At 33.6% G+C, this 18,680-nt stretch overlaps 1 pseudogene; it reads right to left on the bottom strand.

Moving 5' to 3' along the window:
• Positions 1 to 16,365: 16,365 nt before the first annotated feature.
• Positions 16,366 to 17,560, bottom strand: LOC103675584 (annotated as a pseudogene).
• Between the last annotated feature and the right edge of the window lie 1,120 nt (positions 17,561 to 18,680).

Here is an 18,680-nt window from a genome sequence, read left to right as displayed (position 1 = left end):
TGCCAGTCCCCCTGCTTGTGCTCTCTCTCTCTCTCTCTCTGACAAATAAAAATATAAAATAAAATCTTAAAAAAAATAAAAAAATAGAAAAATAAATATATGCCCAATTGATGCATGCAAAATTTGAGGATTCAGGACTTACCTGAAACCCATGTAAGAACCTCTGCTTAGAAGACCAATATGTCCTTCAATAGTTGAGTAAATAAATAAACTGTAGCACATGCAAACAATGAAATATTATTCAGCACTGAAAAGAAATGAGCTATCAAGCCATGGAAAGACATGGAAGAACCTGAGATGCATATTGCCAAGTCAAAGAAGCCAATCTGAAAAGGTTACATACTGTATGATTCCAACTATATGGCATTCTGGAAGAGGCAAAATTGTGGAGATAGTAAAAATATCGGTGGTTGCCAAGTAAAATTATCAATGGTTCCAGGGAAAGGAGAGATGAATACATGGAGCACAGAGGATTTTTAGGGCAGTAAAAACAATCTGTTTGGAAAAAAAAAATCTGTATGATACCATAATGATACATACATGTTATTATACATTTGTCCAAACCCCACAGAATGTACAGCAGCAAGAGTGAACCCTAGTGTAAACTATGGACTGTGGATGATAATAATGTGCTAATGTCGATCCATCAAATGTAACAAATGTACATGTTGATGTTGATAGTGGGGGAGGCCATGCAAGTGTGGGCACGGGTATATGGGCATTCTCTGAACTTTCTGCTCAATATTGCTATGAATCTTAAACTACACTAAATTGTCCTGTTAGATATTAATTTTTGTGTGCCTCATTTCCTTTAATAATTTCCCTTACATACTTTTATCGACTAAGTATAAAAAAAGAGAATCCTTATTAATTTCCTGCTTATTTTTCTAGCTGTAAAGATTACATTTCAAACAGCCTACAACTCAAGATTTGATTCTAGGATGGCCACCATATAGTTTTGATAAATGTACAACAATAAAAAGAATGCACTGTAGGATATTATAGAAAAACTGTTCTGTCAATCTTTCCCCTGCAATTGAAGGGTCATTGGCTGGAATGTGCAACAAGCCTCTAATCTTTGACAGTTTACATTGAAGACTCACTGACAGTACAATACTGTCATGCTGGTGGGCATCATATTAGGTGTCAACATTCCAGGAAAAATCAAAAATCTCTGTAGTGTGATTTTGATGTCAGAAATACAATTAGCTTCCTTTAAGCATTTCTGTTGACCTTAAAAAGCTCTTTTTTTTTATCTTCCAAATGAAGTAAAACCTAATGCAGACTTTTTTACTATTAGTATTGAAATTGTGCATGGGGCTTTGTCTTAATTAAACTTAGGAGACAAAAATGCCAGTTGTTTCCAATAGTGAAGAAATTTTTCCTAAATATATCCAAATCATTCATTATTTGATTTAAATCAATGTGGATAAGCCATTATAATAAGTGAGATCAAATAAAGCAGAATACATTAATCATATATATGATCAATTATATCAAATATATTGACATCCAGTGACAGTTTCCTTATTAATATGTGTTTAAAAATAGTCTCATTTAAAAGATTTAGGTAAAGTGGTGAAATGCTTGGAGGACGATAGGAGATTCCAGAGATTGGGTAAAAATTTTCATTGTATGTATAAGGACAACTCTATATGACCATATTTTTTTATTGTGTTAAGAACACTTACTATGAGATCTACCCTCTACGGGATGCCTGGTGGCTCAGTTGCTTAAGCATGAGATCTACCCTCTTAAATTTTTAAGTGGGAGATTCATTATTGTTAACTATCGACACTATGCTGTATAATTGATCTCTAGAACTTATTCATCTTGCATAACTGAAACTTTATACCCATTGAGCTCCCCACTTCCCCCTTCCTTCAGTCCCGGGTTACCATTCTATTCTACACTTTGATGAGTTTGACAATTTTAGGTAGCTCATGTAAGTGGAAACATGCAGTCTTGCCCTTCTGTGACTGGCTTATTTCACTTAGCATAATGTCCTCCAGATTCATCCATGGCCATATTTCTTTTTTAAGCCAAGTGAGTAAGTATGTTGAAGTAAATCATGTAATTTCTATTATTTTATACTTTATAAATATGAAAGTGATTTATGTGTAAAGACAAAACAACAAACAACACAAACAAGCAGTATTTAAATCCATCTGAAGTAAAAACCTAATACAGTGCCTCGTGATCTATCTCCCAACTCTCCCTAGAGATAGCCACTGTTCAGTTCATATGTATCCTTCCAGACACTTTATACACATATATTTCTGTATACATTTTCATTATTTTGAAAGTTCTGTTTCATTTAATAATTTTTACCCATGTTGCAGAGAATATTACACCACACCTTTTGAGTGATATATGTGTTTACAGGTGTATATGTTTATGCATAAATTGATTCTAACTTTGAGGAAAGTTTTTCAATATTTCCAATGATTTTTTTTTTCTTATGAAGAGAAGATATTGGATTTCATCAAACACCTTTTCAACATTAAAAACACCGGTTTTAATCTTTCAAGTTATTAACATAATGAATTATATGAATAGAATTTTTAATATTAAAATATTATTTAATTCCTGCAATAAACTGTAATTAGTCAAAAAGTATTATTCTTTGAATATCCTGCTACATTTTGTTAGAATTTATTAAATCTTTTTTTTTTCGATATTCAAAATGAGATTTTTCTCTCATTTGCCTTTGTGTAGTTTATCAGATGCTGGTAGCTATGTTATTCTGAGTTTATATAAAGATCTGTATGGTCTGCATAAGTTTAAACAGTTCTCTATGTTTGGTCGGAGGCATACATGAAATTTTCTGGCCTGCTGATTTTCTGGAACAGGTGACATTTTGATAGTTTTATTTTTTTATTTTTTATTTTTTTTACTGTTATAGTAATTGAATAGTATGAATTTCCTAGCTTCCTTGGGATCACCATTTTATGTTATACTTTCCTAAAGAAGTATGCATTTCATTAAATTGTCCAAATTTACAAGCTTACTATTTATGTTTCTTTTACCTTTCTATTTACAATTTTATGTATTATAACTTATGTCCCCCATTTAATAATTCAATTGGCTCTTGGCATATATATTTAATGGTTTGTTTTTAAGGAGCTAACGTTTGGAACTATTATTAATTCTCTTATTTTACAAACCATTGCTTTATATATATAATTATAATTTATTTCTGGATCGTTTTGCTGTTTTATTTCTTCAGATTACTTAACTGTTTAAATAATCAATTTTATCTTTATTTTTTAAAATTACATTTGTTCTAAGAATTTTCCTGCAATTACCCATGCAGACATAATGTATAGGATGTACATACAATATTTTTATTATTATTTTCCCCCACCGGTAATACTATTTTCTCTTCTTTCTTCCCCTCTTCTCCTCCTTTTTCCCCTCCTTCTCCTCCCTTCTCTCACTTCTTTTCCTCCTCCTCTTGCCTGTCTCCTGCTTCTTTTTTCTCTTGCCTTTAAGATTTAGAGATGTGAGTTATTTCCACCTCAGTGCTCATTGATTACTATTATCAGTCTCTCAGCTTCTCCTGTTTTCTTTTTGTGATGCATTTATTTACCTATTCATTCCTCTTTATTCCTGTTTTTTTCTCTATTTCCTTTTTTCTTCCTCACTGTAGGCAACTTCTGTTAATACTTTTGAAGAATATTCTTAAATTCATATGTATCTGTGCCAAAACGTAGTTCTAGTCCAACTCTCTTCACTCTTTGGCACTGAAACCTAGATTTCTTCTAATTCCCTGCAACCACACCCAATGCTGATATAACATTCTTTGTACATGTCCTTTTACTAGAGACAACACTTTAGGATCTGTAGTTGCTATGTTAGTTGGCTGATGAGCTGAAGTAGTACAGTTGAGCTCCTACAGAAAGACAAATAATTTTTATTCTTTAACAACTGAATTTATAAATATTAGTAATATACACAATCATTTACTTCATTACTAATCATTCTCAGAGCTTTTAATATGACAATGCACACTGTGAATCTTCAAGAAGTAGTGTACTTATTCAGAATGTTGCAAATCCATTTGAACATATAACTTTTATCCAGGAGGCCAGAATTACATTAAATTACCATATACTTAGAATATTACATATGGACCTCATGGTAACTACAAACCTAAAGCCTATAATAGACACACAAAAAATAAACAGAAAGAAAACCAAACATAACACTACAGAAACTCATCAATCACAATGAAAGAGAGCAAAACAAGAAAAAAGGAACAGAGAAGAGCTTCAAAAACAACCAGAAAGCAATTAACAAAATGGCAATAAGTACATACCTATCAATAATTACTATATTATTTTTTTAAAGATTTTATTTATTTATTTGACAGAGAGAGAGACAGCCAGCGAGAGAGGGAAAGCAAGCAGGGGGAGTGGGAGAGGAAGAAGCAGGCTCCCAGGGGAGGAGCCTGATGCAGGGCTCAATCCCAGAACGCCTGGATCATGCCCTGAGCCAAAGGCAGACGCTTAACGACTGAGCAACCCAGGCGCCCCTATCAATCAGAAAGGGGAATGAAGCATGAGAGATTATGGACTCTGAGAAACAAACTGAGGGCTTCAGAGGGGAGGGGAGTGGGGGAATGGGATATTCTGGTGATGGGTAGTAAGGAGGGCACGTATTGCATGGTGCACTGAGTGTTATACGCAACTAATGAATCATCGAACTTTACATCAGAAACCAGGGATGTACTGTATGGTGACTAACATAATATAATAAAAAAAACATTAAAATAAAAAAAATAATTAGTTTAAATATAAACTGCCTAAGTGCTCCAATCAAAAGACATAAGGTGGCAAAGTGGAAAAAAATAAGACCCATCTATCTATATGCTGCCTACAAGAGACTCACCTCAGGCCTAAAGAGACCAACAGATTGAAAGTGAGGGGATGGAAAAACATTTACCATGCAAATGGAAGTGAAAAAAAGCCAAAAAGCCAGGTAGCAATACTTATATCATACAAAATGACTTTAAAACAAAGACTAACAGGAGACAACGAAAAGGATGAATGCAACAAGAGGATGTAACGATTGTAAATATCTACGCACTCAACACTGGAGGACCTAAATACATAAAGCAAATATTAACAGGCATAAAGAGAGAGATTGATGGTATATAAAAACAGTACGGGGCTTTAAAACCCATTTACACCAATGGGCATATTATCCAGGCAGAAAATCAACAAGGAAAGAAGTATCTTTGAATGATGCATTAGAGCAGATGGATATAAAAGTTATATATAGAACATTCCAGGGGCGCCTGGGTGGCACAGCGGTTGGGCGTCTGCCCTCGGCTCAGGGCGTGATCCCGGCGATCTGGGATCGAGCCCCACATCAGGCTCTTCTGCTATGAGCCTGCTTCTTCCTCTCCCACTCCCCCTGCTTGTGTTCCCTCTCTCACTGGCTGTCTCTATCTCTGTCGAATAAATAAATAAAATCTTTAAAAAAAAAAAAAGAACATTCCATCCAAAAACAACAGAATACACGTTATTTTCAAGTGCACATGGAACATTCTTCAGACTAAATCATCTGTTGGACCACAAGACAAGTCTCAACAACTTTGAAGATTAAAATCATACTATTCATCTTTTCTGACCACATGGTGTGAAACTAGAAAAACACTTTTTAAAAATTATTTTTCTCAATTTAAATTTTGTGTTTTTAATAACCATTCATTTCTTCTTTTTATGAGTAGAAGTTATTTTATGTAATTTTTCTGAAGAACTAATTAATGAATCAATGATTTCATATATATGTACATACACACACACACACACACTTCCTTCAACTTTCCTTTCTAATAATCTTGACTTATCTGTAAGTTGTTCTTTTATTATCTAAAGTGGTACATTCAAGTGTTCCACTGCTACTTGGTTTCTGCCAGTAATGCTTGCTTGCATATATTGATGCTGTCTTTGAATTTAGATCTTTGTGGGCACGAGTTCCTTAATGAAATTTTTAATTTTTTCTTTTTGCTTTATTAACTTCAGGTTTTATCGTTAAATGCTCCTTATTCGTCAAAGTCCTTGTTGACCGTTCAAGATATGTAGTCTTCTCTTTAATGATCTTTTGTTAATCACTACTGAAGCATTTATCAATTTTATCATTATTATTGATTTCTATATTTTCCCTATAAGATTCTAAATTAGAAACTGTGTTTTGATAACCACTGTATTTCCAAGACTAGCATTTATAGGTCCCAATAAATGTTACTGGATGAATATATTAATAAATATATGAATTGCATGTAAAAATATGCATTCTTATCCAATGATGAATATATTCTTCCCCTTCTTACCTGAAAGTAATCACTGTCACTAGGATATTTGATACTCTTACTAAAGATATAAATATTACATTTACAGACTGTATATGGCATTTTGTTATTTTCTCTTTTATTCAAATGTAATTATATCCTATTATTCTGCCACTTGCTTTTTTTTTACTCAACATTATTTTTGAGCAGTTATTCATAAAGAAAATGTGATTCTACCTCATTATTGTAACTACTGTACCATATCACATTGGATGAGTAGGAAAATTCCCATCTATAATCATGGTTTGACTATTCTTTTGTTCTGTTCTCTTTTAATTTTATTAATTTATAGTAGCATTAATAGAGTAATATATTAATGCTAGAAAACAAATCATTTCTATTTAAGAGAAGAGATGCAAATATAAAGTCATATAACTTCAGAAAACAGTTCTTTACGTTAGTATCTTATATATACGTATATATATACATATATATATACGTATATATATATATATACATATATACGTATATATATATATCACCTGCCTCTGTTCACTAATAGGAGACTAGAAGCAATGATACTTTGGTTGAAATGAGCACTCCTAATGTCCACATCTTGATTTTTAAAATATCATATCCCAATAAAAAAAAATCCAAGGCTCCTCAGAAAATTGTCTGATTCTAGGTCTGGAGCTGTGAAAGTGTAGACTAAGTTTGGAGCATCTTGTGCCAAAAAGCAAAGAAGTGCTCAAAGATTAATGGAGGTGAAACAAATGGACACAGGCTGGCAATCACCAAATTCAAGACAATTTGAACATCAAAAGCAATGATTTATGATCCAAAAATTTTTTCTTGCCACGTTGTGCCTTTTCTCCTGGAATTGTATGTTGAACACAATGCTAGTACCTGTTTATACCGTGAAGTGGATAGTGTTACAGAGAACACACCGGAGACTTTCTCACTGTTAAGCAAATAATGCCCTTGTGAACCTATGATCTATGGAGACACCCCTACAGTTTTACCTGCTGATGCTGTCAGTCTTGTTGGAGAATAAATTTTGGGTGTTTTTAAAAAAAAAGCAATGATTTTAATTGCTTTCAGAGACTGACTAAATAAAAATCCAAGTCCGCTATGCCACTCAAGTAAAAGTTTAAAATTTTATGTTTCTACTTTAAATGACTATATCCGAACTCTTTCATCTGAAAATTGGTCTAATTCTCTGATCCAGCAGGGACTTCGCAGAATGGTTATGATAGCACTCAATAATACAGAAGTAACATTCCAAATATGCACAATGTTATGAAACAACAGGCATATGCATATTCTGCTACTGCAGCTGTGCCTATAATTTGCCATCCAATGCCAACAGAAAATCCTCAATGTCTTTAGAACTATATGTAAATATATCTTTTTCATACTTCCTCTTTACATTGTGTGTTATCAGGCAAGATAGTTACTTAAGAAACACGGCAACTATAGAAATGACTATAGTAATTATGGTGCACTTTTTCCACTATTAAAGTTTTGTGTTTCTTTACATTATAGAAGAAATTTTTAGGGCTTTTTTTTTTTTTCTTTTTGGTACCAGGAAACTCAGTCAATGTTTTAAAAAAAAAAAGTAAATTTATAGTTATTTGAAATACAATAAATGAAGGCAGTGCACAGCTTTCCCTTAAAAAAAGAAAATGAAGATAGTTGTTACAGGAAAAGCTATAAGCATATACTCATTCGTTTTATAAGAAATTTTTGTCATTCCGGTAGCTGAAGAAAGCTCCATTTTATAGAAGAATCCTAAATAACAAATGTAGAGGGGGAGATAAAATTAACAGATAATTTCTTTATAATATTCAATAGGTATATATATTGGTAAGGAACACTAATGAGTGTTAAATAATTAGATACAGTATGGTGGCAAACAGGATATTCCAATAATGTCACCTTATCGCCTAATAGATGAGTAGCAGATTGCATACAAGATCAAACTTATCATCAATAATCATGGGTAAACTATACCTACATGTCTTATTATGCTGTGATTTAATAATAAAATACATACTACCCATCACCAGTCTTGTTATACACAACTAATGAATCATCGAACTTTACATCAGAAACCAGGGATGTACTGTATGGTGACTAACATAATATAATAAAAAAACATTAAAATAAAAAAATAAAAATTAAAAAAATAAAGTCAGCATGTTAGCAAACAACAAAAATAAAATAAAATAAAATACATAGCATCACTTAATGATCTTGAAAAAAGTACCTAAATTTAATTAAGTCTTTAAACATAAATATCAATCTATAGGAAATCAGAAGATGAAACATTGTACAAGAAAGCATGCCTGGTTTCATCAAAAAGTTAGTGTTATCTTAAGGAGGTGGGGAGGTCATCATGTTTCTAGATTAAAAATACGAATATTTAAAGCAACATGAGAAGCTTGATTGGATATTTGATTTAACACACACAAAAAGATATATAGCATAGTTTGAAAATAATTTTGAGAGTTTGAATATGGTTGAGGTGTTAAGTACTTAGGTTTGATGAAAGTATTTATGTAGGAGAAATTTCTTGGTCTTAAAATATGCATGTTAAAATATTTAGAAACTGCCATTTTGCCTACAAATATTTTCCATAAATATGACATACATGCACACACACATAAGTACATGCAGGTCTGTGCAAGTATATAGGTATGTGTTTTATATATACATGTAAACATATATGCATGTATATGCATAAACATGTGTACACACAAAAGAATGGCAAAATATTAATAATTATTGATTATAATAATGTAGTGATTAGTATGTGGATGGTTATCCTTTTTATGTTGAGTGCTTGAGTATTTTCAATTTAAACATTTAAAAATTATTTATTTTGGGCTAAAATCATATTCTTTTGTGGCAAAGTTTATTTGTTACCATTAGATATTAGATTTCTTTCGTAAGTGCGCAACTTTGTTTTGCAGGCACTTTTTGAGTAGGTAGGAGGGATTTTCATTTTGTTTCATTATTTTAGCTGTTGTTCTTCTATATCTGTCCCTGTCTTTTTCACAGTTTTGTAGTTTTGTGTTGGCACTGCCTGATCATAAGCCTCCGTCCTGAGCCAGGTGTTGTAATCACAGGCTGTTGCTCCTGCTTTGTAGTGCTATTCGGGTTAGAAATTCATCCATGGGCCCAGTGGGAGAACTGGATCAGCTTCTGCTTGCAAAGCTTCTGTCTTGCACCAGACAGAGTCTTGCAACTTATTCTAAAGCTATTACATCAGGCCTAGCAAGAGCAGCCTTCATTTTTCAGCCAGCTTTTCAGGTAGAGGAACCTCACCTCAACTGCCGGTTTTAAACTCTGGAACTGGCTCCAGGCTCTCCTCTCACATGAAACACTTTATCCGAGTATTATGTTCTATCCTGCTATGATCTTTATTAGTACCTAGAGCTCTACAGACCCAGTTTTTTTTTTTTCTTTACAGCTTGAAATTGTATTCCTTTTTAGGCAATAAAGATGTTTATCTTGAGTCTTGCACCGCCTTTTTCTAATTTATTTATTTATTTATCAATCATTGCTCTGTACACTTGCTATTCAATGGTCAACAAATAAATAATAGCATTGTCATCCATGGAAAGTTACTAGGAATTGAAAATGCTTAGGCTCCCAGTTTAGGTCTACTGCATCATAATTTGCATTTTAACAAGTTTCCCAAATGATTCAAATACACATTAATTTTTAAGAAGCACTAGTTTAGAACACAAGGATGCATTGAAGTGAGATCTCACCATGTCCTCCTGACCAAAAATCTGGAAACATATCAGAAGAGCCAAAGGTTAGTGTATTTTCTGAGTGGTTAGAACAGGTTTCATTCTGTAGCCTTCCACAGCTTTGATTTATCAGGTCTTGGGATACAAATAAATGATGCTCAAACTTGGAATATATTTATTATGTTTCCTGATTTCTAGTTTTCAGTAGTACAGAGAATAGTTGTAAAATCACTTGATGTTGTTTTCATGTTTAGTTATATTTCCTACCATATGTTTTTTCTTTTTTTTCCTTGTTTTAGAAAGTTTTGTGATTTCATTATTTTTGCCTAAATGATAGTGAACATTATCATTTATTAATCTATAGGTTTATTTTTAGTACACAATGTGTCTTATCATTATTGTTTTTGTGATTTTTGTTCTAAATATATTCTGTAGATTTTTAATTACTTTTGTTTCTCTTATATCCTTTTAAACTTGAAAGACCTAGAGAACAAACTAGAGCAATACAGAAATATAGATAGAAATACAAAAGCAAACTAGAGAGCAATGTAAGAACTGCAAATACTTTAGTCAATTTTTAAAAAAGTCAACCAAGAACATATATATACTCTCTCAAGATGACAAATGATTGATATATAGATCACTTAAAGAATTGTTCAATTTTAAAAATAAACTTATCTTTGGGAAAAAAAAATAATGTATTTCAGGGATATTGAAGGGTATGCTATACCAGACTATATGTGACTATAAAGACTCTAAATTGTAACTATACTTTAATGTGAATGGATTAAACAGAAAGATGGCTCATAATGGCAAAATGTAAAGGATCTGGCCAAGGGACCACTTGCATAGAAAGCAAAACAATAATGTGATAAGACAGTAGAACTTGTTCTGTAGCAAAGGACGAGATTTCAAATAGAGTGATTCATAAATTTATTCATTCATGCCTATGATTTTCAAATATTTATTGAGTTCCCACTATAGGCCAGGCACTGTTGCTGGTGTTCAGTATATAGCCGTGAACAAAATAGTGAAAAATCTTTCCATGCACAAACCCATATGTTAATGGGAAGAGATGGAATATAAATATAAGGAGACCAAAGATATCTTTTGTAAAGGGAAGTAATAATGAAGAATAATAAAGCATTAAATGGAAGTAAGAAGGAATATTGTAAACTAAAGGGTCGAGGAAGTCATTACTGATAAAGTGATATTTAGGAGACCTGCAGAAAATAAAGAGGTGAGGCATTCAGATATGAGAGTAAAAAGGTAAAGAATGTTCCAGATGCATAGAATTTCAAGGCAAAGTTCTTAAATGATTACAGTGCTACCATTTGCAGAAACAGTGAGGAAGCCATGGTTAAGAAGAAGTTGAAGTGAAATGGGAGAGATATTGGAGGCTTACAAATTCTATAGGTTTGTAGCAACTCTAAGGTTATTAGATTTTACCATAGGTAAGAAAAAAAGATATTGGAGTTTTTTGAGGAGGATAGTATAATATTCACAATACTGGAAAAATAACATTTGGGCTGATGTGTTGAGAATACAGTTTAGGTGTACAAGTATGGTAGCAGAGACATTATTTAAGAGACTGTTGAAATACTTCAAGGGAGAAATGAACAAGACTCTAGCAGAGTGATAATACAGGATGTGCCAATTATGGAGAATATATAGATTGATAGATATCTTTAAGGAGATGTGGTGGACAGAATATCTCCCTAAATATGTCCATATCCTAATCCCCAGAATCCATGAATCCTTACATGGCAAAGGGGCTTTGCAGATGTGATTAAGGAGTTGAGATGGAGAGGTCATACTAGATAAAGAGAATATGCCCCAAATTATCACAATAGTTCTTAGAAATGGAAGAGAGAAACAGAAGAAAGTCAAAGGGAGATGTCACTACAGAAAGAAGTCGCAGAGATGTGCAACACTGTTCACTTTGAAGATAGTGGAAGCAGGTCTCCAGAATGTGGAAGAGGCAAGGAAAGTGATTCTCTCCTACACACTTCAGAAAGGAATATAGTGTTGCTGACACCTTGATTTTAGGCCAAAGAGACCTATCTAGTATGTCTGACCTACAGAACTATGTGACAATAAATTTGTATTGTTTCAAGCCACTAAATTTGTGGTAATTTGTTACAGCACCAATAGAAAACTCGTAAATATTTTGATTCCTGGAAGTACAGTACTGCTATAACAAACACCTTCAAATGTGAATGTGGCTTTGGAACTGGACAATGAGCAGAAGCTGGAAGAATTTTTGGGAACGAATCAAAAAGGCTTAGGTTGTCTTTAAAAGACTGTGAATAGAAATATAAATGTGAAACATCTCACTATCTGGAAAGAAGAGAAGATCCTGGTATAGAAAATATATATCACATCAGAGAATACCAAATCTTCTGTTGGTAGGAATATAGATATTAAAGGCACTGCTGATCTGGAAGAAAATGAGGAGCATATTATTGGAAACTATAGGAAAGGAAAATCTTTGTTATATAGTGACAGAAAACTTAAGAGAATTATGTCCTACAGTTAAGCAGAAAGTAGCACTTGTAAACAATGAAATTGGACATGTAGCTGAGGCAGTTTCCAAGCAAAGTGTTAATATGTGGACTTGTTTCTTTGATACTAACAGTAAATTATGAGGGGGGGGGGAATGAATTGGGAGAAGAATTACCGAACAAAAGAAACCAGGAATCAATGATTTGGGAAATTCTTAATCTATTCAGATTGCAAAACAGGCTAAAATTCACTGCCATGAACATGTACTCTAGAAAAAAAGTCTAAAGTGTGGATGTTCAACCTTTAAATAATGTCTTAGAAAGAGGAAAGGGTCAAAAGATTCAGTTAAAGGCTCCTTAGAGAGATTAAAGGTATAAGTCACAGTCACTCTCAATCAAATCAGAAAGCATCTTAGTAACTCAATGGATGTGTTCCCTGAGTCATCTCAACAAAAGCCAAAAATAGAAATGGGATTATCTATAAGAGATAAGTGTATGATCTTTTCTGTAATGGAATAAATCCTCATGACATACATGAAAGAACTATGAGGTTCTTGGGATTTTATACCAGTAGAAACACTACCCACTAGATGGGACCAAAAAAGGACAAAAAGGCTTAAGGTTGTCAGAACCCTAAATCTGTAGGCAGGAAACAGGCTGACAAAACAATTCAACTGCAAACATTACATTTCATTACATTACATTTCATTACATTACATTACATTACATTACATTACATTACATCGCATCATATCACATCACATCACATTTCTCTGACTCAGAGGCACAAGTCCAGAGCATGGAGCCATAAGCCACAAAAGATGATTTCTAGACTTTGACTCTTGGAGTTTGCCAGACTAGGTTTCAGAACTGCCTGGGACTGGTGACTCCACTTCTTCCATTTTCGCTCTTTTTGAATTGGAATGTCTATGATAGTTACCTTATGCCTGTAACATCATCATATTTTGGGAGCCGATGCTTGATTCTTTAGTTTTAGAGGTCCACAGATGATGAAGATATGTCTTAGAATGGATCACACCCAGAATCTCACCTATGCCTAAATTAGATGATTTAGATAATAGGATTTGAAACTTTATAGTTGGTCAGATTTAGATAAGATTTTGGACTTTAGATGGATCCTGTATAAGTTTAGACTTTTGGGGATCTTAGGAGAAAGTAAATTCATTTTGCATGTAAGATGGACAACAATCTTTGGGAGAGAGTAGAATCTGGTAGACAGAATAATGGCCCCCAGAATATGTTTATGTCCTCTCTCTTACCCTCTTACTACAAGTGTTGAGAGCATTCTTACTACACAGTGCAGAAGAAGCTAGAACTGGCTGAAGGAATCTGAATGACTGTGTTGACATGTTACTCAATTCACAACCTTTACTTGGTCATTAGTGCTTCTTAAAAAGCCCATATTGACTCTTCTATTCTATTCAACAGTTGTTCCCTGTTATCCCTTGAATCTGAAATGATGAATAACCTTCAGTTATTTGTACTTTCAAGTGATGGATTTATTTTTTTATGATTTTGATAGTTATATATGAAACAATTAGAAAACAATCTCTAAATCTCCTACCACCACTTCTCAACAGTTTATATCTTTATCAACATATCATATGCGAGATTAAACAGTTTGTTATACTATATACTTCTATATAGTATATACTATATACTTCTATATAGTATATACTATATACTTCTATATAGTATATACTATATACTTCTATATAGTATATACTATATACTTCTATATAGTATATACTATATACTTCTATATATACTATATACTTCTATATAGTATATACTATATACTTCTATATAGTATATACTATATACTTCTATATAGTATATACTATATACTTCTATATACCTCCCCTCAGGAGTGTCCTTTCAAGAATTTTCCACATTCTTGCATGTATTACCATTTTTTTCTTTCTCTTCTGCATCATTCTAATAAGCATATGAATCTGTGAGTCTCTTAAACTGATTTCCTATTAATGGTCTGTTTTGTTTTGTTTTTTTAATAGTCTTTTGCTTATTTTGGTAAGAGATAACAGTTATATACTTCTTAGGCCAGATAAATTGTATATGCATGTAAATTCCCTATGATGAAATTACTAAGTCAAAGTGCAAATGCGCTTGCAATTTTGATGAATATTGCTGAACAGGCCCTCCTATGACGTAACAAGGGTGCGTATTTACACATAGTTATCCAAAGAAAATGCTATTAGACGTTGTCCCTTTTTTTTCTGTCAGTCGATGATGTGAAAATTTTTATCTCAGTATAGTTTTAATGTGTATTTTTATTGTGGTAGATTGATAACAAAAATGACCCAAATTCTCCAACTTCCCTATATCCATAGACTTTATAGTGTGATTTTGCAGTTATTACTATTAGAAAGTAAAAATCTGTTTCCTCACTTGTTGAGTAGGAGCTGGCCTTATGACATACTCTGGCAATGTAATTTCACAAAAGTGACAATGTGCCAGTTCTGAGCCTTGGCCTCAAAAGATAATATATATTTCTGATCACTCTCTCTTTTGGAATTCTTCTACCACCATGTAAAGAAGCCTGGGCTAGTTTGCTGGGTAATGAGGCCCTCACTTCTATTACTCCAGCCAACTAACAGCCGGCGCACAAACTACTAATGATCAATCAGAAGAGTGATATTATTTTAGATGAGCCTACTATCCTCAGCTGTCCTACCAGCTGACCACAGATAGATGAGCAAGCCCAGCTCAGATCTATAGATATGCACAGATAACCAGTAGGCTTTTGAATAATAATAAAAACATTTTGAGTGCTGATTTTTGCGGTGTTTATAATGCCAGTTTTACATAACTGACACACTTATTGATTTGAACATTTTTTCACATAAGCTTAAGAGTCATTTGTATTCCTTTTTCTGTGCACTATTATATACTTTACTGAATGTTCTTAGTAGAATTTGTCTGTTCTTTAGCAATAACAAATTTAGATAAGATTTTGGACTTTAGATGGATCCTGTATAAGTTTAGACTTTTGGGGATCTTAGGAGAAAGTAAATTCATTTTGCATGTAAGATGAACAAGAATCTTTGGGAGAGAGTAGAATCTGGTAGACTGATTTATATGAGGAAGATCAGTCCTCTGCTGTGAATATATTTCTCCCTTTGCATCTCTTTTGATGTCCCTTAAGGCATCCTCTGCCGTGAAGCAGCTCTATTTATATATAATAAAAGTATCACTTTTTAGGCTTCTAGATGTCAACTGTTTTCATAGTTTGAAAGATTTCTGTTTTCCCACTTCGTAATGCAATTTGCTCATATTTTCTTCTAGTATTTTAATGATTTGATTTTTTTTGTAAATTCAACTTTGGTTCTCTCATTTTGGAATTAAATAGAAGACAGCATCATACCCATCCACACCAAGAGAAAAATCCATAAAATCCATTTGCATTGTAATGTTTCGGAGCCAATTTTAGTGCTGAGTTCTCAAGGGAACCAGGTGAACTGAATTTGAAAAAAGTGACATGCCCCTCAAAGAAAAGGCAAGACTCAAAGAGTTTCCCTACAGTCAGAATGCAGAAGAAAAATTGCTGCCATACATGCAGATAAGAAGAAAACTACCGAAATGTTCATAGACAGATCGCAAATTTTAGCAGAGATATGACAACTCTGAAAAAGTGAAAACTGGAAATGCTAGAAATGAAAAACAAAATGTTAGAAATGGAGAAGATATATATTTTTGAAACCTTAAGTCCCACCACGATTGTTTATTATAAAGGTGAACTCTGAGCCTTATGATAGGCTTATCAGTAGGATTTCTGGTAGGAGCGCAGGCACCGGGACCTCCAAACAGTTTGGATTTGCAGTGATGGGGATGAGCTACTAAAGGAGTCTGGTCATACTGGATGAGGATGTCTTTGATGTCCTTCTGAGAAGCCTCATCCAAGTATTTCTGGTAACAGGCCATCAGGGTTTTAGAAATGGGCTGGCAGATTCCATAAATCTGGGCCATGCTCCTGCTAACCTTCATGCAAACTTGGTGTTCATACCAACAAATTGCTCCTTACCCAAAAGCAGAATAGGTTCTAGTAGCTTGTTTCTCAGCTTGGCAGCTCTGTCACCTCTAGGGGCTGCCCATTCACCTTGGTAAAGCCATTGCCCTGTTTGCAGTGCACCAAGGCGGTGACTATTTTCTTATGTCCGAAATCTGCACGTCCATCCATGGCCAGAAGCCTGATAGAAGGTCCTCATCAACCAGAGCTGGAACTGGAAAAGGCAGAATGAGGAATATTTTTAATAAACTGAACAAAGACCTGTGAACACCCAAGGAGAAAGTACATGAAAGTAATGACAAATCAATAGAAATTATCCAAATTGAAGTACAGAGAGAAAAAAAAGTGGGGAGGTGGGAAACCAGGAATATCAGAGTTCTGTTGAACACAGTCTAACAGTGTTTGGATTCCCACAATAAAAAGTGGGAGAAGGCAACTGAATGGAAATCTAGAAGTTTGTTGATTGTGTGTGTGTGTGTGTGTGTGTGTGTGTGTGTTGGGGTTTTTTTTTTTTTTGCCCCACTGATTTGAGATGTTACCTTATCATACACAGAATGAAAATATTTACAACTGTCTCTGTGCTCTATATTTTCTTTCACTTAGCGATTTCATGTTCAGTATGGCATTTCTTAAATTATTGAGAATTTATAATATGTTCTAATATCTGAAATACCGTCCCTCACTTATTTCTCTTCTTTTGCATTGCTTTTCTTTAATATCAGTTTAAAAATTATTTTCTTTATGACATTTAGAATCAACTCACTAATTTTAAGACATTAACATTGGCGTGTTCATCAGAATCACATTTTCATAAATCAACTCTTGGAGGCTTGACATATTTGATACAGAGGCTTGCTTTTCCACTTTTAAAGATTATTTTGGTGTATTTGGTAACATTTCAAAGTTTTTCTCATGTGCGCTTTGCACATTTTTTTGCTAATGGAAGATATTTCCACAAACATCTAATGATGCTCAGCTCCATATTCATATTAAGATCAGGATTCTGAAATGCTGGTTCATTGTATGGTAATTAGGTGAGGGCCAAATGTTTGGTTGGGAACCCTCAAAAGCATATATTTTATTTTAGAACATGTTATTTTCCGCAGAAAGGAATATTTTAATATCCTGCTAGGAGTATATAAGATAGTCTGCCAACATTATAATTGTTAAATGAAAGAAAAATACCTTGCATGCCTAACAGTTGAGTTCTAGATTTCCACTTAAAACTTTCTTCTTTGATCTTGATTCTGTCCTGTGATTGTTCATTCTGAATCCATATACCTTTGTCTACCACTCTGGAGTAGGAAGTCATCTGGAGCTCTAAGTGCTTTTTACAGGTATGTTTAAACAGCCCTTCTCTTTTCAGCCCTAGTAGACACCCAGTCTCAGACATTGCTCATGTCCCCAATCTTTAGGCCTTTGTGGGTTTGTGCAATGTGAATCCACCTTCCCTCATTTAGATTCTCTCCATGCTTAGATTCAGTGTTTTCTGTTCTGGTAAATCATTTACGAAGTTACAGCTTCGTCTCCTTTCCCTTACTTAGCATATTGGTCATTACTTTTTACTCTCTACTGTTGTTTTAGAAAGGTTTCAGGTGGATAAGGAATTCAATGTTTTTTTGTTTTTTAATATTTTATTTATTTGAGAGAAAGAAATTGAGGGAGAGAGGAGGAGGGAGGGAGAGGGAGATTCTGAAGCAGACTCCCCACTGAGCGCAGAGCTGGACTTGAGGCTCCCACCACCAGGAGATCAAGACCTGAGCCAAAACTGAGACATTTAACCAACTGAGCCACAATTCCAGGTGACCCAGGAATTAGATGTTTTTAAATGCACTGTATTTAACTAATTAAAATCATCACGCTAATTAAGAGAATTTCTTAAATTAGGTGTTGTTTTAAAAAATAAAAAATGAATAGGTGTTAGAATATAAAAGGATGTATGTGAATTAGAAATGATAACAGCACAGTTATTTGTCAAGGAAATGCACTTAAGGGAATTTCTAAAATGTATTAAAGTAAATATGGAGCAATGGGGAAGGAAACAGTGGTCAAGGTGGAGGGACATATCA

The sequence above is a fragment of the Ursus maritimus genome, unplaced genomic scaffold, assembly GCF_017311325.1.
Source record: "Ursus maritimus isolate PB19 unplaced genomic scaffold, ASM1731132v1 scaffold_4, whole genome shotgun sequence".
Lineage (NCBI taxonomy): Eukaryota > Metazoa > Chordata > Mammalia > Carnivora > Ursidae > Ursus > Ursus maritimus.
This window is presented reverse-complemented; position numbering and strand designations above follow the sequence as displayed.